At 38.3% G+C, this 13705-nt stretch overlaps 1 long non-coding RNA gene across 1 annotated transcript in view; it reads left to right on the forward strand.

Moving 5' to 3' along the window:
* Positions 1-200: 200 nt before the first annotated feature.
* Positions 201-13705, forward strand: part of LOC124862576 — a 68831-nt gene continuing 55326 nt past the window's right edge. The window contains exon 1 of the long non-coding RNA XR_007036946.1: positions 201-725. This is a non-coding gene — a long non-coding RNA (uncharacterized LOC124862576). The remainder of the gene's footprint in view (positions 726-13705) is intronic.

Genomic DNA, 13705 nt, shown 5'->3' on the forward strand with positions numbered 1-13705 from the left:
TCCTCTAATTTGCAGATGTTTTTGATTTGACGTTATTCCTTCGTGTTAGAAACCGCTTAGTTAACTCCATTTACCATAATGCCATTCGTGCCTACGTCAGCTGACAGAAGCATGAGTCGCACTGCTCTGTTCAAACTATGGCTCATTGAGGCTGCGGCTCTTCACGGGGGAGTATCGTAACAGCGGAGCAGCAGCGGAGATCATCACTGCACTGAACCTTAAGGAGGATCCAGCATCTTTGAATTCAGATCGGAAATAACCTCCTGGATCTATTTTGGTTATGGATTCATATGACGGATTTAAGGGGTTAACAACTAAGTTGCGTTTCAGCGCTGACATGTGTGGAAAAAGTTATAATTTCTGCCTTCATCGGTTCGCAACAGCTGATGGATTAAAACAAAGTAAAACTATGGATCGTTTTGACTGGAATAGAGGAATTATTCTCCTCAGGATGAGTTGGATCTCTTCCTGTCTTGATCCTGGTGTTGAACAAGTCGGATCACGGACACTCGATTGTCTTGGGAGACACGGATGGTCCAGAGTGGTCAATAAGAAGATGTTTAAGTCTATCTTACTTTTTTGGATACCTGTAACTTATCCACTTGTGGATTTGGACGTGTCACAAGGAAATATACATTTATAAATACCCTGGAATATAACTGAAAGCTGTGCTTAGTGGATATCCGGTGATTATTATGGTCAGTCAGATTCTCCTGAACAAGCAGGTATGTGGGGAAAAGTAGACTTCTTGCTTTAGCATAATAATTGTTTTATATGAAAGTGTTCTTTTTTTTTTTTTGAGCTTATTTAGTGGATAATGCTTCAGCTTCTCCACTGGATCTCTATTTGGAATAATCTATTATTTCCAGAGTCTGTTTTGGTCAAAGGTTCCATCGTTATCTCCCTAACACACCCTTTTGGCCAATTTTGTCTCTACCAAATTGCAGCTTAAAGAGAAATTCTAATATGGGACTCTGAGGGTTTGTTTCTGCTGCATAAAAATGTCAAATCTTGACATAAAAACTTGTCATAGCTACAAATCAAACCTTGATAAAACAAACTGTTTTAATTCAATCAATACAATTGGCATAGAAACTGCATACACCTTATTTGGGTAGAGTGTAAATAATGCAGAGTCGTACATCTGAGAGGCATGTTAAAAAATGTGTTAAAATCCAACCAATTATTAATTTTAATGATCATATTGGTCATTGGTTTTCCCTCCTATGAAAAAAAAAAAAATTTGGGTTTATGATTAAGACACAAGATGTTTTTGAAATAGTTCTATCAAGGTTTGTGTAAACCATTTCCTTGACAACCACAGATGAGATTTGTTGTCTTTACTTTAGCATTAGCACTTTCACTAAGCCTGTTACAGCTGGATACAAATTTTTTAAATTGATCAATGTGACACGTAAAACATTTCTGTGACAACCACAGTTAAGATGTGCTGTTTATTAGCAATGACTGCCTTGCTAGCAAGTTTAATAAACTAGCTAATGCAGGATGCAAACTTAAACTCCTGCTCCAACATAGAAAGTCTCCCAACCACAAGTCTAATCACTGTTCTTAGCAGTTAATACGTTATTCATTCATCATTTAAACAATATTATCACATCAGCCATACTGTACTCTGCTGGACATGTGAAAATAACTAAAGGCTAACATTTTTCTAAAATCCTAATCAAAATGTTTTGGTATGATTTGTTAACCAAAACAAACCAAGTAATTTTGTTAGAATTTTAAGTATTATTCAATATCTCTCTTACTTACTAATATGCATGGTTGAATAACATTTTAGATGGCTAATATTTAACAACTTACAAAATTCATTTTTAAAGTGTATGTATTGTTCAGGTTCACCTGAAAGTAGAGCATCGTGGCTTATAGGTGCAGATATCTAATCAAAACCTTCTCCAGTTAATTTATATAACAGCTTGGCTCGTTCAGTGTCACTGCAAACCCATTATTTAAAAGTCAGACCTTTACATAGTGTAGCCATGCACCTGTTTAACATCTCAGCACTGACTTGTTAGGTTGTTAAAGATCACTTACGACAAAAAATAAATGTATGCACAGTTTGGGTCCTTGTAAGCCTTCACCTCTTCCACAGTGACTCCATTCAGGTGACAGTAACCTGGTTGTGTCTGAATTGTCCTGTCCTGTCTCATTATCGCTGGCTCTGTCTGCCTGACGATGCAGGTGTGCTTTCACTTCTCACATACTTCATCTGCAATAAACAAAATCCCCCTATTAGCAAAACTTTAAATATCTAGCCCTACTGTACGTATGCATAGAGAGTGAAGGAACTTATCATCCCCCCTTTCACCCCCTGTATTAAAAATCTTTTTCAAACAAGACCCCCTTTCTCCGCTGAAGAGGGATCCTCTGTCTAATGCCAAGTGACTCTCATGGCCAGCATTGACGGTGGGACACTCGCTGCACAAAGGAGGCTGAAGTGTCAAATAAACTCGGCCAGAGCCCCCCGACACACAAGAATTCCTTTATCTGGCACCCAGGGAGGCAGACAAAAACGGACTTTGTGTCAGTGAGCAGGCCTTGACTAAACACATGAGTTTTTTTTTTTTTTTTTTTTACTCCTCACAACTCTAGTTCCCTCTTCCTCCTCCTCCTTTTGTCATTTAAACAGCAGAGCGGGAGCATGTCTGTTGGTGTGACCCCAACTTGCTCATCATCTGTACATGTAAGGCTCATACCCTGAAAAATGGACATCAGTTGTTTGGAAAAAACATAATTTGTAGACTTATCTTTATGTTTTATTTTATACTTGTGTTTTCTCTTTGCTCTGTGAGTGCTGGCTGGACTGTCATATGATACACTTGCGGTGAACCGCAGCAGAGAAATATACACACCAGAGTTGGACCTAACAGCCCTGGTTCTATTTTGCTAACCAGTTTAGTGGAAATATCCCATTAACTGCACTTCTTGATGAATTAAGGCTAAACTGCTGTCTCATATTTCAATAGAATGGGCTAATTTTGCAGTTTTGCAAGTTTTCCTATGATCTTCCTTTCCTGATTTGAACCATTTCACTTTACTGAAAAATGGTCCCTAACTGATCACCCTACCCCCAAATGTTTATAGAGGCATGTTCAGGTATTTGAAGTTGAAACTTTGTAGTAAACTTGGTCAATTTAGAGTGGGCCCAGTGATGCACGTGTGTGTTAGCATACCCCCCCTCCCTCCCCGGGGCTGCTAATAGAGGCTTAAAGAGAGAAAAACAGCCCCCTTTGCATAGTACTTTAGGCAAACCGATAGAGTTGGTTTGGTAGAGTGTGTTAATGGTGTGTTTATGAGGTTAAGTTGAGTAGTGATTGATCATGTATGGTTTCCTGACTTTGATCGAGCCCGTTGGTGCAACAACCGTACCTGGGCTTTGATTTAATGAATATTGTTTAACCCTTATTAAGCAAGATTGGCTCATTTTTGCATAAAGATTTTGTAAGTATTACGTCATGTCATGTAGAAAATCCGTATTGCAGGAAAAATCACTAGTGTCGGATAGAAGGTTATAAACCTCCTTGTAAATTACATGTTGTGTATCTTTTCCTATAGAGTGCTATTTAAGCTCAGCTCAAGTGTGTTTAGAATAGGCTCTAAAGTTCGTCTAAACAGGAGAACTGTCATTTATTAGTCGTGCAGGAACAATGGGGAGCTTGTCTCAGGGGTGGTGGTGGTGGGGGCTTAGGTGGGGGGTCGGTGGAGCCAGGGGAGGGTGGCCTGAGATTGGGCAGCAGCCTCGGACCAAGAACAAGCCCCTGTCTGATGAAGAACTGCTGACCCTTCCTGAGTAAAATGGCACCTTTGTTTCGAGGTGTATGTGTTTGTGCCTATTTGTTTATGTGCGTGTGAAAGGGAGAAGTGGAAGGGGTTTTGAAAAAGCTTGGAGTGAGTTTTATTCCCTTTGTGCTCCATTTAGGATTTCTCCTTCCCTTTACTTTTGAGATGGGTTCTTACATTGTTTGCATATCTTAAAAGCAGGCATTCTCTTCCTTATGCATGGACTATGTTTAGAGAGATAATGCACCATGTTCTGAAGCTCAGCTTTCAGCTGTTTTATTTTGCATCACATACCTCAGTTGGGATGTCAAGATTCCTCTCATAAAGCGCTTCATCACAGAGATGCCACACACAGCTTCATCCTCCTCTGATGCAATGACATCAGACCAGACTTTAGACTAATTAGTTATTTTTAGTTTTTCTCTGGATCTTTACCACAGTTGTGCCAACATGGTTCTTTGTGTCTCTTTCTACAGGCCCACAACAATTTTCCCCTCTGTAATGATACTCATTAGTGAGGGATGCTTTTATTCCTTCACTGAATGAGGGTAGAGAAAGGGGAGGAGAGTGGATGCTGGTGAGTAACAGCTGCAGATTTAAGATTTTGTGCTGGAAAATTGCAATCAGATAGGTTAAGTTTGTGTATATTCGGATTGGGGGAATTTATACTGGTTTGGGAACCATCCGGAATGCTTGTAGCTTCACTAAGAGTGGTTTAGAGGGCCTTCTAAGACTAATGAGCCAAAGTAACATTAACATTTTCTTTCTAAAGTGTCCCTATTCACTTCTGTCATTTATGTTCTGGAGGCATACATGAGTGCAGAACAGCCTTATGCATCCCTCATACCTTGCCCTTGACCCCGCCAAGCACAAGTGTACAAACTGTAGAGCAAACAAGCAAAGACACACAGCTCAGCACAGGGGCATCTCTGTCTGCACAGATGGGTAAAAAGCACTCCATTCAGTCAGGCTCAGATTAGCGGCACTCTACTCACCACACCACCTCACTATAAGGACGCTATGGGTGTCCAAATAGGAGGGATGCATTCAGGCATTGGAAATGTTCTTGACTAACCTTGCACGAGAGAGAAAAAAAGACCAGGTGGAATTATCTAGATATTCAAAAAGCTTTAAATTCCAGACTTTTTTCAAATCATGTTTTTGCCTTGTATTTTTGTTTTGGAGGGAAAATTTATCCTTTTGTGTTCCTCACTCTAACTGTCACATTACAGCGAACCTTCGACCACAAATGACCTTTTTTCCACTGGGTGTGTCTCACAATGGCAACCTCACTGCATTTCACTGACCCATTACTTTATAAGTTACCCATCCTCATCTGGTCCACACTGTCAGATATCTTCTCAAGTTTAGTGCGGGAGGATAAAATAAACATCTTTGTCTTATAAAAAGACCAGAACATGACCTTTGTGACCTCTTTGGGAAACAGCAGACTGTGGACCTTCTGTAAAGTATTACCTTATATTCAAAATTTCCAGTCATATTATGATATGGAAGCAATCTACAGCTTTTTTCAATTTAAATACTGTGGAAATAAGACTAGTTTCTGAGATTATTTAGTCAGCTTTTAGATTATAAGACATATCTAAATTAAAGGCTTTAATTAGTGTATTTTTGGGAACTGACTTTTGTAGACGTATTTCTTAAGCTCTGCTGCCCCCTTGTGGACATTGCAGCAGCTTACACTAAAGAGAAAGAGGCCACTTCTCTGCAGTGCTCAATTTGGCCACTTCAATACCTAAGGCGGTAGTAAGTGTGGAAGAACACAATGTAAAAAATATTTTTTAACAATGGAAATGTGATGGTTAAAAGTCCTTGATTTTTATGTTATTAGTCATCAAAACTGTACTTTTAATAAGAAAAAATAGAACAAATAAAGTCAAGCACATTAACGTTTTTAATGACATACAGTCACATTCAATAAATTAGAACATTGAAAAGTTCATTGAAAAGTTCATTTATTTCTGTAACTCAAGTGAAACACATAATATATACATAATTATTTCCACACAGACTGACGTTTTCAAGGCTTAATGTCTGTTAATTATGATGATTTTCTGCTTACAGCGAATGAAAACATAACATTTAAGTTTAGAATATTACATGAGACCAATAAAAAACATTTTATGTACAGATATGTGGGCTTAATGAAAAGTATGTTTAATACCTGCTTAAAGTTTATTTTCAAAAGGTACTTTTAATCTCACATACGACCTTCGTCAGAATGGATATTACAATTTATTGAATATGACTGTACTTTAAATCCATACTTCAATATTTACACTAGTATTATTAATAACCACAATTTGTTTGTAAACATAAAGATGACTATTAACATTATTTTTCACATGTCAAATTAAACAGATTCATTTTACGTGTTTAAATATGAACCTCCTTACTCCAAAACATGTTCCTGAAAGAGCATTTATCAGATCACCTAAATCTTAACAGTGGAACAAAGTTTCAAGTAATTAGGAGTAAAGTTAACATGCAAATACTTAGGTAAAGTTTCCAAATTCAATCTTAAGAGTCCATCATTTTGCTTCTCAGCAAACGTGACACAACAGAAAACTAAATGTTATCAATTGGCAAACATGATTAGTGGACTCCCAATTAAATAGGAAATATAAAATACTTAACTTACACTAACCTCCAAGAAAGTGTTTTTGAGAGTGAACTTAAGTCGACACATCTTTTAGACCAGAGATCCCTTTATGCACTGTTGTATGTAGTTGCAGGGATTATTCTTTGTTGAATATCATTTTCTTTAGAGGTCCACTAGAGGTCAGAATTTGGTCATTTTTCTAAGAACATTTTTTTCAAGTACAACTGAGGAAAACATTGTTTTACTAAAAGAGAATACTGCATAAACCGTGAAAGGGACAATTGCATTTAAACTGCTGTTATTTATGATTTTGGTTTGCATTTTGAAGGAGAAGTTCATTCAGTTTAGTTGCTTGGCAATGTTTTAATCATTAATAGATATAAAAGGGAAAATGCTCATAATAATAAACAAGTGTGCTTCATTTCATCTTGTAAATGTGGCTGATTTAACCTCATTTACCCCAAGGCCACATCTTTAATAGTATCCCTTGTGTCTAAAATCCAGCAACTGAAATTAGTTCAATAAAAAATCTTTTTCAACCTGTGTTTTAAAAGTAGTGTTTACTATTACACCTAATTACTAAATACACCAGTACAGCTCATATCAGGTTATATAAAATTGGGCTTTGAATCCCTATGTAAAGGCCTTTACAAGAACGCGTATACATTCTTACTTATTTTAAGATCTAAACAGAGTTATAATAACCAATTTGAGTTGCTGATCTTCAAACCTTATAGTTGTTTAGCAATTAGCTGCTTGCTTGTTGCATCTAGATACAAATTTCTCATTAGATGTAATTATTAGTTTTACTTTCATGATGCATTAATTTGTATTTGTTCACGCATTTAAACTTCTATTCTATTAGTATCAAAAAACAGCTGAGTAATTGCGTCGTATCAATGTCTTTTCCTCCATGTTTGACCGCATGTGAAACAGTTTAATCAATGTTTAAAAGTTTACTTTCACTACATTTAGGAAATGTCTGAACTGAATTGTGCATGATCAAAACTTAGCATTTGTTACCACTAGATGGCAATGTGGTTACATCTAAAAGGGCTTCCCTGTTTGAGGATAAACCTGCTTTACTTGCTACAGTAACCCTGTGATCTATGGAGTAATGGATGTAGATTGGCATTATTATCTTCTTATTGCCCCTCATTCCGGCTCATCTCCCTTTGAAGATCAAAGTGTTAAAGTGCCTCTGTGTGCACCGACACTGATAAAACCAGAGAACCTTCAATAAAGCCAACTGTTCACTCTGTACATCTCGCTGTCTTGACCCCTTTTCTGGCCTTGCAAGTGGTAACGTTGCTAAAACAACAGTCCAGACTTTAACTTTTTATGATAGCTGGACAATGTAAGTGAGAATAAACTAAGCAAAACTTAAAAAAAATGTTCATAATCAACAGCACCACAAAAACAGGTTACAACAACCATCAACCAGTCTTGGGTGTTGAAATATCGCGGTATTGTTAAACTAGCTTTGGTCCACCTCTGGTAAATTCAGTATGAATGAAGGTAACAGAGATACAGGTGACTTGGTTAAAGAGCAGGTGTGGCAGCCTGTGATTGGGTGGCTGCACAAAGCCAGATCAGGTGATATGTCTCAGTTCCCACACTGGCAGTCTATAAATGTGTTAGTCCTGTTTTGGATACAAGCAAAGGTCAACAGAGTTCTTTCTTATTTGTAATTAGTATCAACTCATTTTAAACCAAAAAAGTGTTTTTTTTTTTTTGTATCAGATCTCTTGAACCCCTGTTGAAATATAATAAAGTCATGTTCCATAAATCAGAATATCTGTTCCGATGAGGCTTGTTTGTCGGATTACTTTTTAAAAAAATAGAAACCTTTAAGCAGGTATTGAACATATTTTTCCATTAATCTCACTTTTTTATTGGTCCGATGTACTATTGTAATCTTAAATGTTGTGTTTTATTTTTTTATGTTTTTACAGATGAAAATGGTCATAATTAACAGAAAAAAGGCTTGACAGCATCATTCTGTGTGCAATTAATCAATGTAATATATTTCACTTAGTGATTCAAATGACTAAAACAAATGAGCTTTTAATAATATTCAAATTTATTGAATGTGACTGTTTGTTCTAGATCGAGCCCTTGTAAATGTTGATCCCTTCCTTTTAGGAGTTGTGCTGTTTATTTAACTGGGCCCAGTTCTTGTTTTCTTCTGCTCCCTGTACGATGTTGATTTGTTACCTTTAAACAAATCAAAATTGAGAATATTTTATTCTTCATGTTTCTGCCAGTGGGAGGTTAAGAGGGAATAGGCTCTGATTTGGGGCAAGTTATTTTGTAACCAGTGTTTTAACTAATGCTGAGTTCATGTATGTACTTTGCATTTCCAAGAAACTAGGTGTGCTATCACCCTGTGTAGCATAGGTGGGTTCTGGTTTATGTTTTTTTTTTTCAAGAAAAAAGAAATAAAAAAGTCCTCTCTACAGTTTACCTGAAAACCCACTAAATCAACGTCTTGGGTTAAGGTGTTTCTTTGTATACTAAGTGGAGTAACATATAAGCACACTGGAAAAGTGCTGAAAACATAATTTGACATTTATGAAACCTTTCTTTTTTTGTGAAAACTCTGTTTTTTGTTTTTTCTTTTTGGTATAAAGAGAACCTTAAATGAGACAACCATGTAAGCAATAATCTGTTACGGGTCAAACCCAAACTACATTATTTTACAGTGATTACAGATTTTTTTAAAGCATATATTTGATTTATGAACCCAATTTTGCATATTATGCATTGAGAACAGAAGGAGGAATTTGCCCAGGCATTCATGTAAGAATTGCCACTATTTTCTTCAAACCCATGCTGTCCATGGCTATCCATGGCCTGTTTTGCTAAAGCGAAGGTGGAATTCCAACACGTTTCTTATCAGAGCCACTGTTATCTACCTCTGGTCTAATTATTCATTTGTTTCCTATTTAGCAGTAGTGAAACTTAAGAATTTGCACAGTTTACTTATATGTTAATATGTTTGCTGTCTCCACAATTCCTCTTCTCTTAATAAACCATCACTAAAATCCTTCATCAGCTTTTGATAACAGCTACTGCAGATTAGTGGAGCTGACAACCTGACCAGGCCTGTCCTTAGCAGACAGGTGGGTACTGTCACAGCTCCAAGAGGAGCTCTATGTTTTTTCCCCCCAGAGCTGTTTGCTGTAGACAGTCTGTGGAGGCAGCTTTTAAGGTGTAGCTGTATTAGAGATACAGAGGAGGAAGTCTGCAATGTATTTTTACTTTCATGTCTGTCTAGTCATTGGCTCGGTTAGACCTCGGTTTGCGTTAATCATTGATGCTGGACTTTGCTGTAACTCTCAACTTTGTAGGTGGGCAAAGCTTCAGGAAAACATTTGTTCATTAGCTGCATGTTTTATAATTTGTACCTCAGAATGGTGGCTCTTGCATTATCCACATTTTGCAGCTGTGCAATAAAGCGTCACACGGTGAGCCTTTCTCCCCGAGCATTTATTATCGCTCTGTGTCTTTTCTCCCTGCAGTCGATGTTAACGGGGTGTTGTTAGCTGCAGCCGCTCCTTTACAGGCTTTTCCTACAGAATGTAGTGCACTTTTTCATCTTTCCACCGGGGTCGCCTTCACTTTAAAAGAGGCAATTAGAAACTAGGAGCCACCTCTGCACAATGAAAATCTATGTCTTTTCCATCTGCTGCTTTCCTCAAGCCTTAATGGCTCTCAGTCAGCAGCAGGGCTAAACGCGGTTTACGTGTGTAGGTGCATTAGCTGCTGTAGAAAGGGAGTCTGGGGCTGATTTGTCATGTTGTTTTAGTGGACACATGTTTAGTCATAAAAGAGCAAGTTTAACAATAGTGCATGCATGGAGAGTCAGGTGGGCATGTGTTGTGTGTGTGTTCTTCCAGTGGTTTAGAAAGGCAGCTTTCCTTCAATGTAAACTATGCAGGCTTAGCCTCTTGCAGACTTCTGTCTCACTTTTTCTCTCACACAAGCAAGTGTATACCGGCTGCAAATTCAAATCTAAACCCAGCATCGACAATGTGTACATTAAAGCAGGATTGATGCCACTTTGCATTAATTTCATGAATATTGAATGGAGAAATAAGATTTTTAAATCAGTCTACTACTGAAAAGTTGGACTCTGATCAAGGTGGCTTTGACCAGGCTGAAGTCACTCAGGTGAGACTTGACTTTTCCAGCCCTCCCAGAACTATGGCGCCATGCAGCTGACTAACCAGGCCCTGAGCTCTGGAAGGCCGGGTCTGGTTGAAACCAGGGAGGAGAGCCAGAAGGTGGATTGTACTGAAAATATTTTTGGAAAATGTGAGTTAGGTGGTCGGGGACCTGGTGGCCACAGATGGCAAGTTTTCCTCAAGCCAGCTGCCAGCTTATCAACTTTAATGATGTGAGAGCGATGGCCAGTCCTTCTGCCCCCTGAGTTTCTATGTCCTTTATGTCCGCCAAGGCAATAGGAATGGTAGCGGTGCACCAATAAAGCTCCACATGGTACTGATTGAAAGGTATTAAATGTCTTCTCTTGTCTTTTTCACAGCAAATGAGATTGTTTTTTTTTTTGAAGACCTTTCTTTAGACAAACCTCTTTTCTGATCAGCATTTTGAAAAAAAATTAAACCATTATAATTAATAAAATCTGTGGTTTATGGCAAAATTGAGTGCCGCTCATGCATCGAGCCAATCGAGAATATGTGGAAAGACAAATAAATGGCTGTTCACAGATGCTCTCCATCCAGTCTGACCCAGTTTTATGCTATTTTGAAAGCATATGTGCAAAGGTCATAGGGACCATACCACAAAAGACCTGCAGGTGTAATTGCAGCATAATGTCGTTCCACAAAGTATTGACTCAGGGGGGTTGAATGCAAATGCACACCACATCTTTTTATTTATATTTTGTCAATTATGTTTTCATCTTTCATTAGTTATTCATTGCTCTGTGACTGTCCCAACACCCAGAGGCACACACATGTTAGTCCCAGTCAGGTGGGAATAGGCAACTACAGTTTTCCCATTGGTCACAAGAGAACCAACTCTGGCAGTTTAGAAATATCTCCATTTGCAACAAAACATGGGAAATCATGATGTGGAAACTAAAGGATTCTTAATGAGGTACCACTGCTTCAAAACTGCGCTTGGCGAACTGAAGGAAAACATGATATTTCTGCTCAGAACCGTAAGAATGACATACCAACCTACGTCTGTTTCCAAACCAGTTTTTATTTCCACATATTCCTCCTTTACTGAGATCCTTTAGCAGGGTCAGCACTCTGGTATCAACAGACATTAAAAAAGCAGCATGGTCCTAATTAGCCGAAGCTAGTTGGAGATTTGCCGCAACTGTGTAATGTTTCTATTTCAGTGAGCGAGTGAGTGCATGCTGTGTCAGGCCACTGTGCTAATCACCTAACCCTACTTTTATTGCCCTGTGCAATGTTGCAATGATGCTGAAGGGAGGCAAACACAGAGATTTCATTCTGAGGTCGAAGAATAATGGTCACACTGCCATTTAGAGGCTACTTACTGCTTTCTCTCTACGTCCAATAGAGTAGTCCACCATTGGGCTCATATTTATTTCTCTAATCAGGTTTATTTTAGTAACTTTGGTTTTACTGTTGAACTGCCAGTGATTACAATAATGAAAAGGGTTTGCTCATTTTGCAAAGAACTGCCTACACCTATGCTGTACAGTGAGGCAATCATGTTATGACCCAGGTCATAAAGAATCAACAAGAACCATAAAAAACACCTTATGATGTCTGGTTTTCTGTAGCCAGGCTATTAAGCTGTAAAGCCATATTGTAAAAGCCTTGAGTGGACTGATACAGTTAAGGAGAGTGCAGCAAAGATGAAAAGAAAAATTGCTTTGCCATACTTTCATAATCCTCCTCTGGGCTTGGTTTTTTACCAGTAAGTACACAGGAAGATTCTTTGAATTCCCCGGCCTCACACCCTCTCTCTACTCTTTCCGCCAGTGCTTCTGGCTGCATGGACGCTTATTTGTAGCACATTTGACGTCACCGAGACTTAAATTAGTTTTTCAAATATATGGCTCGTTAGTTTTGCCATTGCAGTTTGAAAACACTTTATAGTTTGTACGTTAGACTAAATCTGTTGATAAGGAAGAACAGTATGCAGGAATGTGTACTTTTAACCTCACATAGAGTCTGACTAGTTTTCAGCTCCTGTGTAGGTGGGCTACATCGCATGGTATGACAACACCAGTGGTTTGGACGAACTGTTCCTCTGTCCTTTTCCTTTTGTATTTCATCTCTTCTATCTATCTTTCTATAATTGTGTCCCAGACCCAGACATGTTCATAAATAAACAGGGTTTTCCCTCCTCAACCAGACCCAAGCCATGTTTATGTTTAGGCCTGTGCTAGGAAAGGGGGCCATCTGGACCACTGAGTCTGCCGCACCACCTTCTGCTTGAGTTCAGGTGGAATCAAGATGTGCAGTTAGGGTTTGCTTAATAAACTGACATGGGCTCAAGAAACACAATGTAAGATCTGGGAGATGTTTTTTCAAACCTTTTATTAGGGGTTAAATAATCCTTGACCTATGATCCACATATTTTATGGTTTTATGGCATCAACATGTGTTGAAAAAGAGAAGAAAAGGCCCAGATGATTTTGTGCTTTTAAAGCAAGAGAAGATACAGGACTAAAAGTATTTACAACTATTGAACATCTTCACAGTTTGTCACATTATGAGCACAAACTTCACTGTATTTTGTTGAGATTTTAAGTGGTAAAACAACAAAAAGGAGTGACCATTCAGAAGTAGGGGGAAAATAATACAACGGTTTTAATATTTGTTTATATCTTGCATTTATATTCAGCCCTTATGTGTCAGTAGAACTTCTTTAAGCTGCACGTTTTTCAGGGTATGTCTCCACAGCCTTGCCCATTTGTCTTTGCAAATGGGCAATGCTCTGTCAGATAGGATCAAGGAGCTTTGTGAACATTAATTTCCAAGTTCTGCCACAGATTAGGATTTAGTTCTAGACTTTGACTGGGCCATTCTAACATATTATGCTTTGGTCTAAACTGTTACATTGTAGCACTGGCTGTATGCTTAGGGTTGTTGTCCTGCCGGAAGGTAAACTTCCACTTTAGTCTCAGGTTTTTGTCTGCTGTTTTCTTCTTCCAGAATTGACCTTTATTTAGGAACGGCCATCTTCTTATCAACTTTGACCGTCCATCCATACATTTTCTATACTCGCTTTGTCCGTACAGGGTCGTCGGGGAGCTGGTGCCTGTGTCCA

This window comes from Girardinichthys multiradiatus, chromosome X (genome assembly GCF_021462225.1).
Source record: "Girardinichthys multiradiatus isolate DD_20200921_A chromosome X, DD_fGirMul_XY1, whole genome shotgun sequence".
In the NCBI taxonomy this organism is placed as follows: domain Eukaryota; kingdom Metazoa; phylum Chordata; class Actinopteri; order Cyprinodontiformes; family Goodeidae; genus Girardinichthys; species Girardinichthys multiradiatus.